Raw genomic sequence first — 19,483 nt, forward strand, 5'->3', positions numbered from 1 at the left:
CCAGGCAGCCAGAGTTGTGTAAGATGATTTGACTTAAGTCATATCATCTTTAAGTTTTCACATAACAGATTTGATCCCACTGCTTGACCCACTAAAAGGGAGGATGAGGTAAGAAGGCTGGGAGCATCCCCCAAAGAATTTCAGACTCTACATAGTTGATCCAAATGAAAAAGAAAATGTGGAGGATAATATATAGAAATAGATGTAGCTTTTAGTAAGGGATAATTTTAAAAGAATTGGTAGAAAGACTAGATGGTATTTAGCAAAGGATGGACATGACAGTAACAGGAGGAGGGACGGGGGTGTTAGCGTAACACAGAACAATATAAACTGCACCACGAGAACTGCCGTGAGAAAATATATAGGCAACAAAAAGGCTTTTTTGTTTTTGTGTTTTTATTTTGTTCAAGGCATGATAGATATAAGGCATGACTACACAGTGAAGCCAAAGGTGTGATATAGAGTTTAATAAAGTAGGTATGCTCCACCGTTTCCATTTCTTTTTTCATGCCAAAGGGGATGGGTTTGAGATGAGGAACTTTAGAATAAGCATTGACATGAAATCATGGTTGAGTGAAAAGACCTTAAGAGGCAACTTAGCATCTCTTCCTACAAGAATAATTGAAGCTCAGCTATACAGAACTTGCATATGCACTTGAGATTTTGTCAGCGATCTCTTAAGGATTCAGTGGGACTAAAAAGAAGGACAGGAAGAGAGGAGACAGGTACCTACTGTCCCCATTTGCCTTGAGGGAAAGCCTGAGGCTGCAGCGAGAAAGACAAACACCATACGATCTCACTTACATGTGGAATCTAAAGAACAGAATAAATGCACAAACTAAACAGAAATAGACTCAGAGATATAGAGGAAAGACTGATGGTGGCTAGACGGGAGTGGGGGTGGGGGAGGGATTAGAAAGTACAAATTAGTAGCCACAATATTTCCATAGGGATATGCAAGACAGTTTGGGGAATATAATCAATAATGTTGTAAAGATTTTATAGGGTATCAGATGGGCATTTGTCTTATTAGGGAGACCACTTCGTGGGCTTTGTAGATGCCTGATTTCTGCACTGCACACCTGAGGCTGAAGCTGAATAATAATGAACGTCAACTATAATTTTATATATAAAATTATATATAAAACTATAAAATTATATAAACTATAAAATTATGTGTGTATATATATATATATATATATATATATATATATAGTCACGGGAGGTGGAGTATAGCATAAGGAAGATAGTCCATGGTATTATAACAGCTATATATGACATCAGAGGTGTAATAGATTGGGGGTGGGAGGAAATCACTTTGTGAGGGGTGTATATGTCTAACTAGTACATTGGTTTGTACACCTGAAAATAATAAAACAAATCAGTAAGCATGGCTTCATTACTAAGCAAAATTCTAGAATGGCTCATGATAATAGGTAATTTGTAAGAATATTTAAGATTTAGGGCAGTGCTAGCCTGAATTCATCATATGCCATGTTTTCGGTTAGCTTCAATATTTTGGTAAATTAGACAGATGAGATTCAAGAAACAAGTAGACATAGTCTTTGGATATTAGCAAGGAATCTGAATAAATTTTCCATTACATCCTTTGGAAGAAAATGGAGAAATGACTGCTCCGTGGTAGAAAACAACATACTCGGTATGATAAATTTGTACTCTTTTGCAATATTTACATAGAAGAGCTGGCTCACAAGCGTCTTAAGGACAGGAAGTATCTTTTATTTACCTTGATACATCAGCCTGGAGCACACAGTATATGCTCCAAAGATGCTAATATCTGACAGAATGAGGGAATAAATATTGAATAGATCCATTCAACATCAGTGGGTTGGTTATCTGAGCACTTCTGAGGAGGGAGTGTGCTGAAAGAAACATTGCAAGGTGGTTTCGGTTAAGGGTCCATGGATACTTCTGGATTAAATACTTGTTGGCAGTGATAAGGTTGGCTCTGAATCTACTTTTTATTTAGAAATACACTAATGATTATTATCAGTTAGACTGAGAAATTTGTGTCAACACTGTAGGTAATTATATCTATAAGGTGCAGAAAGTAGAAGCTCAATGATTGTTTCGCTCTTTTAAAATTTTTTGAATGTGCTTAGATCTTTTGCAGAACTACCTGACATCACAAAAAGCTGAAAGTATTAGAGGCTTTGTCCTTAGAATTGCACTTATTTTCTGTATGTGATATGGTGACTAACTTGAGGATGCATATTTAATGAGCTTGAAATGCTTTAACTTAATATATCTAGTTTCATTTTGCAATGAGCAAGGAAACTTTGACCTTACAATGAATGGATCAGAGTTGGCAAGAATTGTGCATGGTAGCTTTGTGATGCAGATTTCAGCTAATGGACCATGTAATTAAGATGACCAATTGCTAATGCAGTTGGAGAAATTCCAAGAACTCTGATATGAAGCCTACCAATTACAGTGAATTTCCCACTACTATCCAGAGGGATTCAAAGTTCTTTTCATTGGCTTTATTGAAATTCTTTGACAAATTTAAGAATATTTCAATTCATAATGGAAGAAATAGTATTGTAGCTACTTGTAAAGTAAAGTATAGGAAATAAGCAAGGCATAGCTCATCTCTAAGTATCTATAATAGTTCTATCTGGTACTTTTTTATGTAATAGTACTTTCATAATTATATTTTATCTCACTGAGACTGAGCGTATAGAAATGAATTCACAATATATTGATCTTTTTGTCAAGGATTAATAATATCACAGAGGTGAAAGGCAGGGGAGAACATATATATGTATATATATATATATATTCAGTTTTTTTGGATATACTGTTTCAGTAAGTATAATAATAAAGAAGTTTCCTCATAATTAGAGCCTTTTCTTCCCCCTTTTTAAATTTTCACTGCTAGATCTTCCCTAGGTGCTCTATAGATGTTTATGGAATAAGATTGAATCATCAATAACCCAGTCATAGTAAAATTTTGTTTTGAAAGGCATAGTTTCAGTATTGACCTAAAACATAAGTGATTTAAATCTCCAGTGCTAAGCATTGTATATAATATTTAATTCTGCATCAATGTATGATAATTGAAAGAATGCATAAATAAAACCTCTACTTTTCAGTTAGCTCTAATTGGAAGTTGTTATTTGTTTTTGTAACATTGTAAAAGTCTAAAAGGAGATTGAAGCACATTTAGTAGAATGTCAACATTTGTAATATCTTGGGTGATCAGAACTTGGCTATTGGTTTCATATTATCCTCCTCATTTTTCTGTATGTTTTAAGTACTTAGAAATTTAAAAATTATTTATTATGTCTTATTTTTGTATTTTTTTTTAAAATGATGAAGAGTTCTGTAACTTTTATTAAATATTTTTGTGTTCACGCAGTATTAAGTGATGGGTATGTAGCTGTGTGTAAAAACATACGTAGTTTTGTTTTTTTTCAAGCTTTTCCTCTGAAAAACACACCGGCCTGGACCAAACTAAAACAAACAGATTTTTAAATTCATAGCTGAGTTCTCAAGAAAGAAAAGGAAATCTTCAGGTTCTTCTTCTCTCCCTAACAACACAGAAGGGTTTAAAAATGAAATCAAAATAGAAGCCAATGTGAAATCTGGAGCATTTTTTGGAGCATGGGGAGGGAAAACATGATGCTACAGCAACTTGGGATTTTAGGGAATATTAACTAAATGGGGATCAGGATGTTAGGTCTTGGGCCTACGGAAGTGGAGGAAGTGAGCAGAATTTTCATAAAATCGTGCTTCTCCAAAGTCGATGAAAGGGCAAGCTAGAGAAACCTGCTGGCCGAATATGGAAACAGACAGGAAAATCGGTCTGTTTTGGCCTCAGTGACAGATGAGGGATGTGGGGGTGGGGACCTTAGGAATGTGTGCCCTAGGCTGGCCTGACCCATCTGTTGTTCTACTTATACCACCTGGTGTCAGGGGAACTGGAAGCTGAGAGATTCAATCAGAGGAGTCTCGGTGTGTTGAGATGTCTTATCCGTAGCAGTCGCCAATAAAAATCCTCTCTGGAGGGAACTATCCTCAACCCGGGTCCCTCATATTCTTCAGACTAAATTCAATCAAATATGAATATTACAACTAAAAAAAAAAAATCAAGTATATTCAGGAGAAAACAGCAACCAAAAAATTCAAACCCCAAGGACATCAGGAATTGAAATCCCTGCTTGTAGAATATAAAATAAGAAAGTATAAACTATATATTCCAAAAAGTGACCAAAGAAAAAGGGGATATAAAAAGGAACCAAATAGAGTTGAAAGAGATGGAATTGGAAGTTTGCATTAGTGAAGAGACTAATAATCTGTATTAGACTCGGCTGTGCCACAGCCAAACGCAGTCCTGACAACAGATGTGTCTTTTACTCCCTAAAAGTCAGCTGAGAATCAGGTGACTCCCTATGGTAACTGTCTTCTATGCAGCAACTTTCATATCCAGGCTGATTGAATGTGATGGCTCGGCCATCTCAACATAAGGTCCTCTTTTTGGCTAAGGCTAAGGGACAGCTGAAGGGTAGCAAACAGGTGCATCTGAGATTCTTCTTGGAAGTGACTCACATCATGTGACTGAGAAATATATGAGAACACAGAGAATATTTTTCTTCTATACACTCCTAGAACAGAAAACCATAATTTAAATCAAAACCTCCTTTGATGAGTTAAATATAAGATATAACAGAAAAGATAAATTGAAAATTAAAAAATAGATTATAAATGAATGATCATAAGTTACTATGTATAAATTAATAATAAGATAAATTAATAAATGCAGCACAGAAGTGCTAGTATATAGGAACTTGAAATACAGCTTAAGTGACATAGAAAAAGAGAACAAGAAGATCTAACATGTGTCTAACTGGAGTTCTGAAAGATTAAAAAAAATGGAGGAGAAACAATGATAAGAATTGTTGAGAATTCATGAAAAGTACAAATTCAGATTCAAAAACTGTCACATAAGCTAAACAGTACAAAAATCCAGAAATCCATAGTAAGTGATAACATAAGTGAAACCAACAGAACAGCAAATGCAAGGATTCATTATAATAGCCACAAGAAATAAAAGAAATGTCATCTATGAACGGGTGACAATTAGGCAGAAATTGAACTTCTCGACATTAAAAGCCAGTAGAAAAATAACTCAAAGTTATAGAGAGGTGTATTCATCAGGATTCTCCGGAGAAACAGAACCAATAGGATATACAGAGACACATACCTGTGGAAGAGAAAATTTAGTATAGGAAATGGATTACAGTGTTATGGAGACTGAGAAGTCCCACGATCTGATCTGCTGTCGACAAGCTGGAGATCCAGAAAAACCGGTGATGTAATTCAGTGCGTCAGAAAGCCTGAGAACCGGGGACCATCTCAATCTGAAAGCCTATCCCTACATCTGAGGTCAGGGAAGATGGATATCCAAGCTCAACAGAGAGCAAATTCACCTTTCCTGTCTTTTTCTGCTATATAGTCTTCAAGGGACTGGGTTTTGCCTGCCCACACTGGTGAGGGTAATCTTGACTCAGTCCACTGATCCTATTGCTAATCTCTTCTGGAAACACCCTCACAGACACACCCAGAAATAATGTTTTGCCAGTTATCTAGGCAACTCTTAGTCTAGTCAAATGGACTCATAAAATTTACCATCATAGGAGGTAATAACTGTCAACAAATAATTTTTTACTTCATACAACAAATATTGAGAAATAATTGACATACATCGCTGTATAAGTTCAAGGCATACGGCAAGATGGTTTGATTTACACATATTGTGAAATGATAACCATAACAGCCTACATCCAGCTTCTCATACAGATACAGAAAAAAAAAAAAAGGGAAAATAATTTCCTCTTTATGATAAGAACTCATAGGATTGACTTTCTTAACAACTTTCTTATATATTATAACAGGAGTGTTAGCTCTCATACAGGCATAATGTTGTGCATTACGTCCCTAATATTTCATTATAGTTGGAAGTCTGTACCTTTTGATCACCTTCCTTCAATCCTCCTCCACACCTTCACTTCTGGTGACCAGACCACAATTCTGATCTCTCTTTCTATGAGTTTGGATTTTCTGTTTTTAAATTCCTCATATATGTGGGATCATACAATATTTGCCTTTCTCTGTCTAACTTATTTTGCTTAGCATAATGAGTTCAAGTTCCATCCATGTTGTAAAACATGGTAGAACTTCCTTTTCTATGGCTGAATTATATATACATAATTTATATATATATATATATGAATATATACAATTTATGTATATATAATCTCACAACTTTTTAAAAAAACTATTCATCCATTGAGAGATACTTAGGTTGTTTTCATGTCTTGGCTATTAGGAAAAATGCAGCTATGAACATGGGGGTGCAGATAACTTTTCAAGTCAGTGTTTTTGTTTCCTTTGGCTGTGTACCTAGAAGTTGAATTGCTGGATCATGTGATGTTTCTGTTTTTAATTTTTTGAGGATCCTCCATACTGTTTTCCTTAGTGGCTGTACCAATTTACAATCCCAACACCATTGCACAAGGCTTCTCTTTTTTCCACGTTCATGCCAGCATTTGTTATCTTTTGTCTTTTTGATGATGGCTATTCTAACAGGTTTGAGATGATAGCTCATTGTGGGTTTAATTTCTATTTGCCTAATGACTACTGATATTCAGCATCTTCTCATGTACCTGTTGGCCTGTCATATATCTTCTTTGGAGAAATATCTATTCAAGCCCTTTGTCCATTTTTCAATTGGGTTATTATTATTATTTTTTTTTGCTATCAAAAAAACACATCTCATTTTGTATGAGTTCTTTATATATTTGGATTTTAACCCCTTATCAGATATATGGTTTGCAATTTTTTTCCCATTCCATAGGTTATTTTTCACACGTTGTTGTTTTCTTTTGCTGCACGGAAGCCTTTTAGTTTGATGTAGCCCTATTTGTGTTTATTTTCTATTTTGCTGGGGAGATTTATCACTTTTTCTGTGCTAGCAAGGCAGAAGGTAAGACATTTTGGAGGGTTGCGATGTAGGAGGGAGATTCAATTGATAAGTTGAGGAAGTTCCTATCTAATGTTTCCGCGTGTTGCATGAAGTGGGTGAGCGTCTTTGCTGAGTATGGGGTGGGAGGTGGAGGATTCGGGGGAGATGGGCAGGATCGAGGCATGAGAAGAGCGTAAGGACTTGAAGCAGCTGTGGTAAGGAATGAGGGAAGGACCTTAAAATAAGAGCATGCACAGCCCTGCTCCCCTTTTACAGCAATCCTTCTGACCAAAACCCCTTCCCCAGGTACTGCCTGCCTATCTTTACTGTCTCCTTCAAAATCAAGCTTCAAGAAAGAATAGAATGTACATACTTCCTTGCTCCAGTTTTTCTCAGCTCATTTCTACCCCTTCCATTTCACCAAACCTTTCTTCCGGAATCACCACTGACCTCTTTTTCCAATAAAGTCATGGACTCACTTCAGTTTTTATGTTAAATGTCAATGTCGCAGTCTTTAAACTTACACTCTGGCCTTCCAACAGCTCCACCATTTTTGATTCCTAAACTGTACTCTTTTCTATTTATCTCGTTTCCTTAGCCACTGATTCTTACTTCTCTTCAATTACTTGCTTTTGAAATATGGATGGATTGCAATGTTCTGCTCTGACTTTTCTCTCCTCTCCTCTCCCCTGTTCCTCTCCTTTCTGCTCCTTGTTAGGCATTTTCAAAACTGAAGGTAGTAATACAATTTTTGGAGAAGAGAATTCCTTTCTGTGACTTTCCTTGATTTCTTAAAATCTTACGGGTAAGAACTTTGGTAATTTTATGATTTCAATTTTTTTCTCATGAAATGGATTTCTGCTGAAGATGAATGTCTTGTTTTCTAGAGCGCCTATATTTTTCTGTGCTTCCAGTGCCTTTATTTTTGTTCTCTCTCTTCCTTCTTGCTTTATAAACATTTGCATTAATTTAAATTATTAGAATGAAATACTTATCCCCTGTGTTTTACTAAGTACATGTTGACTGTTCTATTCCCCTCCCCTCACTGAAATTGCTATTACTACTTAACTTTATCATCCTCAAAAACTATCTTCCCAGTTTTCCTTTTTTCTTTTTTTTTTAATTAGTTTCAGGTGTACAAAACAATGTAATAGGTGGACGTTTACAGCCCTCACAAAGTGATAACCCCCTGACCCCAATCTACTACCCCTCTGACATCGTATGTAGCTGTTACAATTCCATTGACTCTATTCCCTATGCTGTGCTCCACCTCCTGTGATTATATATCTGTTAATTTATAGTTGACATTAGGGAGACCACTTCATGGACGGTGTAGATGCCTGACCACTGTGCTGTACACCTGACACTGAAGGTGAAGGATACTGAGCCTGCTTTCTTAAAGCCACAATGTCCTGATGGGAAGTCTGGCCCTTTGCCTCACACACAGACAGTCCGCAGACTCTAAACCTTTTCTTCCTTATATTAGCTCATATCGTTACGAATGGTTCAGCTGCTTATTGAGGTAATTAAATTTCAAATTGTTTTTCTTATGCTCTGTAATACTTTGGGGAGGCACTGTAAATGCTGTAATAATTATTAATATTAAAAACGGGTGCTGCTTCACAGGTCAGTTGCTGAATTTAGCTCAGTTATGGGTTCATAAATGTAAAAGGATCAAAGCGTGCACAGCAGGAGATCCTGGCTGCCTTTCCCTGGCTGTCGTTGAGTAAGTTAGTTGCTCCTCACGTTGGTTTCTTGCTATTTGTGAAATGGATGCTTTGCCTTTTTTCAGATCTCAGCTACATCTAAAGAAAGAGGCTTTCTTGATAAGACCCTCTAAAATTAGAAAGGTGTAGCATTACCTAGTGATGTGTGTCTTAATAATTCAACTCGTCATGGCAACATGCAATTAAAACTTTCCTTTGGGACTAAAGAGAAAAATCCCAGTTTCTTTTAAAGAAGTTTAGCCAATACATAATGAGAAGAATAAGTCAAGTAAATGGGACTGAGTTTCACAGAGAAGAGGAAAATAAAAGCAAACATTTTTTTTGACAAGGAAATTAATTATTCCTGTATTTGATTATTTTACAGTTTTTATGATCTCACTTATTAGATCATATTTTTCTTATTCCCAATTAAAATGGGATTATTATTTTTTTTATTTGGTAGGGAGAGAGGCATTACATTTCTTTCATGAAACCAACACTGCAAATTTCCCTTCTTTTCCAGAATAAGCATAACTGATACCAGATATTACTTTGATTTAAAGGGAATATATGATACCACTGATAATACATTCCACTAATATTGTGGAAGCATTTTGAAAAAGGTTAATCAAAGAAGATATATATATATAAAATTTCTCTTTCATAATTAAATTACTAGCATTTTTTCTTTCCAGGTGGTTCAAAATATAATGTACTGTGAGGGTCAAAAATAAGTTTCCTCCCACCTTCTAATTTCTGGCTGGGCTACTAATCAAATTAACAGGAGGCAGATTAACAGGAGACAATGTCCATAGCTCGTTACCGTGTACATGCAGGGGTGCCCTAACACCGAGACCCGAAGACGCATTGGACAGTTGAGGCTTATGTGTACCATTTTGGACCAAGGAGAAGGGGGCAAGGGTCTGGGATTTCAAAGGCCAAGTAGGCAATTCATGGGTAGACATGAAAGAACAAGCATGTGCGAAACAAATTCTTGCTGGGCCACCCAGAAACAGTGGGATCCAGAAGGAAGGTCAACAAACAGGCTTTGCTGGATTTCTTCCTGTCTGACACATTTTATATTATGAAGCTAAGCTGATGCTCTCTTCCTTTAAGCAGGTTTTTCCATCTGATTTCTTTTATGCAGGTCATGGGGAAAGGTCAAAATTTCTTTCTGAGTCTTTTGTTTCTTAATAACCAGCTAAAAATCAATATCCCAAAAAGTATATTTTGGGGTAGCAAACCTTTTGTTCCCCTTCAATATACCTTTCACAATTAATAGTGACAGATTCAACAAAATATTGAGTATTCAGACTACTTCTCAGAGTATAGCATATTTTGGCAGAGACAGCCTGAGGTCCTGCAATAATCATTTTCCCTCTTTTTCAACATTTTAGCTCGACATAGAGCATAAAACTAGATTTTGCTGGACCCTCTCACTATATTGGTTGGCTAGGGTTATCTTAATGAAGTATGACAAACTGAGCACCTTAAACAACAGAACTTTATTGTCTCACGGTTCTTGGGACTAGAGGTGCAAGATGAAAGTGTCAGGGCCATGTTCCCACTGAACGTGCCACTAAGAGAACTGTTCCCGGCCTCTGTCCTCACATCTGGTAGTTTCTCGGCTTCTGGCAACCTAATTCCGATCTCACCGTTGTGTCCTCCCTGTATTCACACGTCTCTTTGTATGGCGTTCATAAGCACGTCGGCCATATTGAATCAGGGGCCAACCCTACTGCATCCAGTATGACTTCATTTTAACCAATTATATCTTCACTGGCCCTATTTCTAAAGAAGGTTTTTATCTGGAGGTACAGAAGATTAGTACTTGAACATATAAATTTTGAGGGACCCAGATCAACCTACAGCAGTGACTATGTTCTGGTCAAATGAGATGTAAGCAAGTGTGTCAGCTTCCAGAACCTTCCTTACGACACAGTTTTCATGTATTTCTTACTACTCTTCTTTGAGTCTTCCTCTGTTGTGCTCCCTGGGAGAGAGATATTGCCTTAGAGGCTGAGGATAAAGGCCACTGCCCCAGTATGTTAGCACTGTGACCTGGATGGGGTCGCGGTGCCTGAAAGCTTTGTAGAGGACAGCTTCCATGCCAGCTTTGGGTTTGAGCCACTCTCATTATGAAGTGCTCTGTTACTCTTAGCCAAACTTAATTTGACTTGATGTACGAGCTTTTCCAACATCATTTGGAATACTGACTGTATCACTTTCTAGCTGTGGGCCCTTCACATGTGTCTTGAACTTTATAAGCCTCATTTACCCCTTTGTAAAAGGAAAATCATATACACTCCAAAATTCCACTGTATGCATAGTACTCAGCATAGTACTGACACATAAGAGTTTGCTGTTGCTGTTGTGATGGAGAGTTTCATTTGAGTAGAAGATGAGAGCAAATGTTTATTAAGGACCTTTCAATTCTCTGTTTTTATTATTTTATTGAAACAGTATAATAAGTACTGGAAAGGAATATGTGTTACCAACTTGCAAGAGTATTCACATATTCATTTCTTCATTTCACAGACCTTCATTCAACAAATACCAGCCATGTATCAGGCACTGTATTAGGCAATGGAAACGGAACAATGAACTTAAACAAAATTGCCCGTGTTCCCACTCTCGGGAGGCTTACACTCAAGTTGGCTGTAAAAGCAGCACAAGAAAAATAATATTGGTAATAGTGGTAATGTCACACATCTGACCTATGACCTCATCTATCTCAGAATGTGTTAAATTGTGTAAATGTGGAACTGTGAGAGAAAAAACATCCTGCTTGAGAGAATCAACCTGAGCCATGAAAGTGGTGACATGAAAAAGCATCAGATCCTCTGTCACTCAATGAAAATGGCCCGCCAGCTTACCTCACGTTTAACCTAGTGCATTTCAGTTTGTATTGGCTTTGATTATTTTTGACCACATTAATTTGATAGCACTTATAACAATGAAAAATTCAGTGAAATACAACATGCCATCTATATTAAATAGTTGTTCCAGATTTTAATTTGAAAAAAAGAGAAGAGCTTTTTTATTATCACTGACAACAAGAGTTATGGTAATTATGACTTTTCTTCAGTGTTTTATTCTAAATTATATTTCATCAATGCGGTATATAAGTAGTTGCCTGTATTATCTTTGAAGAAAGTTTCTGTCTATCTTTAACTTTAAAGCTCATTATTTTTGCTATTTGCGTTTTCCTTCCAGTTGATTTTTTTCCCTTGCCTGCTCATATTTTCTCAGCAGGAATACTATTTTTAATGGATTGCCCTGTTTGTATGTTCTGCCTCTGGAATTGACATGATTATGTTTGGGTTTTTAATAAGGGAATTATTATAAGTAAGACTAGACTTTGTCCATTTTGCAATGAGTAATAACTCTTTAGATCATCATTTATCACATCCTAAATCTCCAAGAATAGATTTGTCATAAAAGATATAATTTCAGGAGTAATTATTCAAATTGTCCATATTAAAGTACATCCTAGTTAGTAAAAGTGAAATTTGTCCATCTTTGAATAATGTTATTGTAGAAACTGAAAAGCCAAACAGATAAACTCTCTAGTGACAACCTCGTGAGAGACTCAACATCTGTGGCTTTATTGACACACATAGTGTCTAAAAGTAAATAAAGTATACTTCAATAAAAGAACTGCATGTTTACGTTTATTTCTTCTTTAGTTTATTTGGGGCCAGAATTCATCATCTAGACTGGGCTCTGCTCTTCTCTCTTACACACTTTGACTCTGAGAGCCTAAATATTTATGGAATGTGTGTCCATGCACCATACCAGTCAAAATAGCTAAACTTGTATTTCTAGCCAGATAGAGGATATTTAGATGATATAAAAGTATATATTTATCTATTGTGCCAATATTTTTATGATTCATAACTTCTTGCAGTAAATGTACTTTCAAAATTAACTGAGTATTATGTAATCCTCATGTATTAATGTAAGCCTCAAGGTAACCACAAAGCAAAAACTTATAGTAAATACACAAAAGAGAACGGGAAAGGAGTATAAGCATGCCACTAAAGAAAGTCATCAATCCACAAAGGGAGAAAGTAAAAGAAGAAGAAATAAACAGATAGGAACTACAAAAGTAGCCAGAAAACAATAAATAAAATGGTAATAAGCACATACCTATCAATAATTAGTTTAAATGTAAATGAATTATATTCTCCAATAAAAAGATATAGAGTGATTTAAGGGATTAAAAAAAGCCATCTGTATGCCTATGAGAGACTCATTTCACATGTAAAGACACACAGAGACTGAAAGTGAAGGGATGGATAAAGATATCCCATGCAAATGAAAACCAAAATAAAGCTGGAGTAGCTATAATTATAGCAGACAAAAAAGACTTTAAAACAAAGACTGTAATAAGAGACAAAAAGGGGGTTACATAACGATAAAAGGGGCAATCCAACAAGAAAATATAATGTTTATAAATGTTTATGCACTCCAAATAGGTGCACCTAAATATATAAAGCAAATAGTAACAGACATAAAAGTAGAAGTAGGCAGAAACAGAGTAATAGTAGGGAACTTTAGTACCTGATTTTCATCAATGAATAGATCATCCATACAGAAAATCAGTAACAAAACATTGCTTATTTTTTAGATTCCACATATAGTGAAATCACATTTGTCTATCTCTGTCCAACCTATTTCATTTAGCAGAATGCCCTCTACGTCCATCCATGTTGTTGCAAATGACAAGACTTCATCTTTCTTTTTTTTATGGCCAAACAATATTTGATCTATTTGTTTGTTGATTGGAGTATTTAATCGAATTACATTTAAAGTAATTGTTGATAAGTATGTAGTTATCACCATTTTATTGTTTTAAAAAGGTGAAGGGATTAAGAAGTACAAACTGGCAGTTACAAAATACCGTGTTTGTCTGAAAATAAGACCTAACCGGAATATTAGCCCTAGCATGATTTTTCAGGATGACATCCTCTGAACATAAGCCCTAATGTGTCTTTTGGAGCAAAAATTAATATAAGACCTGGTCTTATTTTCAGGGAAAGACAGTAGTTATGGGGATGTAAAGTATACCTCAGGGAATATAGTCAATGATATTTTAATATCTACACATGGTGTCAGTTGGGTGCAAGACTTATTGGGGGGATAACTTTGTAAGTTATATAAGTGTCTAACCACTATGTTGTACACCCAAAGATAATACAATATTGAATATTGTAATTGAAAAAAAAATTTTAATTAAGAAAACATTGACCTTAAATTATACATTTGACCACATGATTTAGGTGTTTACAGAACATTCCATCCCAAAACAACAGAATACACGGTCTTCTCAAGTGAACATAGAACATTTTCCAAGGTAGATCATATATATTAGGCCATGAAACAAGTCTTAATAAGTTTAAGAGGATTGACATATCAAGCATCTTTTCTGAATACAGTGGTAAGACACTAGAAATTAATTACAGGAAGAAAATCAGAAAATTCATAAATATTTAGAGATTAAACAATATAATGCTGAAAAACCAACGGATCAAAGAGAAATCAAAAGAGGGCTGGCACGGTGGCTCAGGCGGTTAGAGCTCCATGCTCCTAACTCTGAAGGCTGCAGGTCTGATTCCCACATGGGCCAGTGGGCTCTCAACCACAAGGTTGCCAGTTCAATTCCTCAAGTCCCGCAAGGGATGGTGGGCTCTGCCCCCTGCAACTAAGATTGAACACGGCACCTTGAGCTGAGCTGCCGCTGAGCTCCCGGATGGCTCAGTTGGTTGGAGCGCATCCTCTCAACCATAAAGTTGCTGGTTCGACTCCCACAAGGGATGGTGGACTGCGCCCCCTGCAACTAGCAATGGCAACTGGACCTGGAGCTGAGCTGCACCCTCCACAACTAAGACTGCAAAGACAACAACTTGACCTGGAAAAAAGTCCTGGAAGTACACACTGTTCCCCAATAAAGTCCTGTACTCCTTCCCCAATAAAAAAATCTTAAAAAAACAAAAAAGAATACGTTTATTTAAAAAAGAAAGAAAAAAGAAAAGAAATCAAAAGAGAACTAAGACATACTTTGAGACAAATGAAAACGTAACATTTTAAATTTATTGGATGCAGCAAAAGCAGTTTGAAGAAGGAAGTTCATAGTGATAGATGCCTACCTCAAGAAACAGGTCTCAAATAAACAACCAAACTTTGTACCTCAAAGAACTAGAAAAAGAAGAAGAAATGAAACCCAAAGGTAATAGAAGGAAGGAAATAAAAATTGAGCAGAAATAAAGGAAATTGAGTCTGAAAAGACAATAGAAAAAGATCAATAAAACTAAGACCTAGTTCTTTGAAAAGATAAACAAAATTGGCAAACCTTTAGCTAGACTCACTAAGGAAAAAAGAGAAAGGAATCAAATAAAATCAGAAATGAAAGAGAGATATTACAACTGATACCACAGAAATACAAAGAATCATAAGAGACAACTATAAACTATTGTACAACAATGAATTGGACAGCCTAAGAGAAATAGCTAAATTCCTGAAACATGATGAAATAGAAAATCTGAGTGGACTGATTACTAGGAAGTAGATTGAGTGAGTAATCAAAAACCTCCCAACAAACAAAAGTCCAGGACTAAAAAGCTTTACTGGTAAATTCTACCAAACATTAAAAGAAGAATACCAATCCTTCTCAAACTGCCAAAAAATAGAAGAGGAGGGAATGCTTCCAAATAATTTCATGAGGCCAACATTACCCTGATACTGAAAGCAGAGAAGGATACTACAAGAAAAGAAAATTACATGTCAATATCCCTGATGAACATAGATCCAAAAATTCTCAACAAATATTAACACACTGAATTCAACAATACATTAAAGGGATCATATACCATGATAAAGTGGGTTTTATTCCAGGGATGGAAGGATGAGTCAATATTCACAAATTAGTCAATGGGATACATCAATTAACAACAACAACAAAAAGGTGAAAATTATATGATCATCTTAATAGATTCAGGAAAAGAATTTGACAAAAGTCAACATCCATTTATGATAAAAACTCAAAAAAGCAGGTATAGATGGAAGGTATCTCAACATAATAAAGGCCATCTGTGGATGAGCTCATAGATTACATCATTGTCAGTGGTGAAAGCTGAAAGCTTGGCTCTAAGACCAGGAACAATACAAGGATGCCCACTCTTGCCATTTTTATTCAACGTAGTTTTGGAAGTTCTAGCCAGAGCAATTGGGTAAGAAAACTTATTAGGAAACATCCAAATTGAAAAGGAAGAAGTAAAACTGTGACAATTTACAGATGACAGTATATTATATAGAGAGAACCCCAAAGACTCTATTTAAAAAAACGTGGCCGGCATTAATAAAGTTAGCAAAGTTGCAGGATGCAAAATCAATACACAAAAATCTGTTGCATTTCTATAAATGATGTATAAGAAAGAGAAATTTAAAAAGCAACTTCATTTATAATTTCATGAAAACATAAAACACATAGGAATAAATTTAACCAAGAAGATGAAAGATCTGTATATTGAAAAGTGCAAGACATTAATGAAAGAAATAGAGGAAGACACAAATAAATTGAAACATTCTGTGCTCATGGAATGGAAGAATTAATATTGTTAAAATGTCCATACTATCAAAAGCAATATACAGATGGAATGCAATCTTTATCAGAATTCCAATGGCATTTTTCACAGAAATAGAAAAACAATTCTAAAATTTGTATGGACCTGTAAAGACTCCAAATAGCCAAAACAAGAATGAGAAAGAAGAACAAAGGTGGAGGTATCATGCTATATTACAAAGCTATAGTAAGTAAAACCATGTGGCATTGGCATAAAAACAAACACAGATCAATGGAACAGAATAGAGAGTCCAGAAATAAACCCACATATCTATGATCATGTAATTTGTAACAAAGAAGCTAAGTATATACAATGACAAAAATGGTGTTGGGAAAATCTGATACAAAAAACAAAAGCAACAAAAGAAAAAAAAATAAACAATTGAACTGTGTCTAAGTAAAAAGCTTCTGTACCACAAGGAAACCATCAACGAAATGAAAAGTCAATCTACTGAATGGAAGAAAATATTTGCAAATCATATATCAGATAAGAGGCTAATATCCAAAATATATAAAGAATTTATACAACTCAATAGCCAAAAAAAAAAAAAAAAAAGATTAAAAAATGGCAGTACATCTGAATACACATTTTTCCAAAGACATACAAATGGCCAACAGGTACTTGAAAAGGTGCTCTATATCATTAATCATCAAGGAAATGCAAATCAAAACCACAATGAGATATCACCTCACACCTGTTAGAATGGCTGTTATCAAAAAGACTAGAAATAACAAATGTTGACAAGGATGTTGAGAAAAGGGAACCCTTGTGCGGTATTGGTGGGAATGTAAATTGGTACAGCCACTATGGAAAATGGTATGGGAGTTTCTCCCAAAATTAAACATAGAACTACTTTATGACCCAGCAATTCTACTTCTGGGTATTCATCCAAAGAAAATGAAAACACTAACTCGAAAAGACATCTGCACCCCCATGGTCATTGCAGCATTATTTACAATAGCCAAGACATGGAAACAACCTAAGTGTTCATCGATGAATGAACTGATAAAGATGTGGTAAATATACATAAAATGGAATGTTACTCAGCCATGAAAAGAATGATATCTTGCCATTTGTGACAACATGGAGGGATCTCGAGGGCATTATGATAATTGAAGAAGTCAGATAGAGAAAGACAAATACTGTATGAGCTCTCTTATATGTGGAATCTAAAAAAAATAACGAATGCATTTAAAGAAACTTCAGAGATACAGAGAACAGACTGGTGATTTTCAGAGGCAGGGGGTCGAGAGTGGGAGAAGTGGGTAAACTCTTTTTATTTTAAATAAATTGATTTAAAAAAAAAAGAAGCTTCCAAGTTGGTCTGAACGTACAGACTAGGTTGAGAAGCACTGGTATAGAGATAAAAGAGCTAATGGTGAAATCGCTCAATCCCATTTTCCTGCCATTTACTTAGCTTTCTTTATTAATATTTCTAATTTTCCTATCTCCTCAATTTCCTCTTTTCATATTGTGTACATTTTTGTGAGCCAAATCAAATCCTCATGGGAATAGGCATAGTTTAAATAATGAAGTCACCAGAAGGATGACCCAGTAATCACCAACCCATGCTTTGCAATATACTGAGATGTTTCTATGGAATCTTAAGAATATGAAATTCTCAAAATAAATTTTATTTCATTGTAAAACTTATTTTTGAAGAATATTTATTACATCTCCCTTCCCCCTACAGCCCATACCCCAAATGCTTCCTATAGCAAAAGGAAAGAGCAAAATAAATGATAGGCACATATGTGTGTGTGTGTGTGTGTGTGTGTGTGTGTGTGTGTGTAAACTTTTAAAATTTTATACATATACATATACATATATAATCAAAACTTCAGAAAGTTTAGATATCTTTAAAACTTGCTTAGTTTTCTCAACTCTCTATTTTTAGTCTAAAATTCTGAGAGCAGAGCATATTAATTTGAGCCTTTTATGAAAAGAAGAAAACCTCCATCAGGATTGGATTATTGAACGAGCACAACCACAATTCTTTCAGTTCTTTTAGGACCTGAAATTGTGAGATTTAACTGAATAAATCTGAATGTCAACCAGTGTATGTGGTCAGAACTTCCTGTAATACAGTCACGTCTTTTTCCTAATTAAGTATTACAAAAGTCGACTATGATTTTATCTTAATGAACTGTGAGCAGTCATAGTAAGCAATTCGGGCACTAAGAAAACAAAAGTGAACGGATTATTGACGCAGATCCTGTGTGAGAACCAGTGCACACAGTTTTATTATTGTGTATTGGGGCAGCAGTTGGAGTCAGAGGGGCCTGGGCTCAGGGCTACCCCATAATTGTACTAGATTTGCACTTCAGCGAAGTTTACTGGCCCCTTACTCCTCAGTTTCTTTGGACAGCGATGATGATGGAGGTGAGAAATAACACAGCCTCTTTTTTTCAAGCAGCACGATGATGTCAAAGACCACTAGGATATAATTGCTACAGATGCACCTGGGAAACCAGGCAGGGAAGAAAACACAGGTAACCCCCGTATCACACGGCATCCTAGAACACGGTTTCACTCTCACACGGTTTGAGAATTAGAGAAATCCCTGATGACACGGAGCGTAATAAGAGCTTTTAAGAGCAAAAGTTATCTCATTTGAAATTAGGGAAATCCCTGAACAATACGGAACATAATAAGAGCTTAGTAGTGATGACAAAGAAAACATTATTTAATACATATTAATATGTTATACTTCGGTGAAAATTGCCATAATGAAGATATTTCTCTGAATTGTAAAAATATAATGGTACTTTTTTTTTAATTTTTGGAAACTAACCCCCTTTTTTGTACTAGTTCTTTGTTTCATATAACACGGATTCGTCTAACACGGCATTTTTAGGAACCTAACAACTATGTTATACGGGGGTTACCTGTACAAAGTTTATTTTTTGCCTTAATATGAATTAATTAAGTAGCTGGCTTTCAATTGCTACTCATCTAAAGGTACAAGGATTACTTGAGTGATTATTAAAGTGAGTGATCTTTTTGGAGAATGAGATCTGTCTAAAGGGCAAAATACTGGGTAGAATATTATAGTGAAAAAACAAAGGGGTCCTAGGTATCTGGAAGAAAGAAGGGAGGAAGGACAGAGAAATGCAAGTGGCAGCAAGACATTTTCCCTCATTTGCCCCATTGTTTGGGACTGA

The sequence above is a fragment of the Rhinolophus ferrumequinum genome, chromosome 14 (genome assembly GCF_004115265.2).
Source record: "Rhinolophus ferrumequinum isolate MPI-CBG mRhiFer1 chromosome 14, mRhiFer1_v1.p, whole genome shotgun sequence".
Taxonomy (NCBI): Eukaryota; Metazoa; Chordata; class Mammalia; order Chiroptera; family Rhinolophidae; genus Rhinolophus; species Rhinolophus ferrumequinum.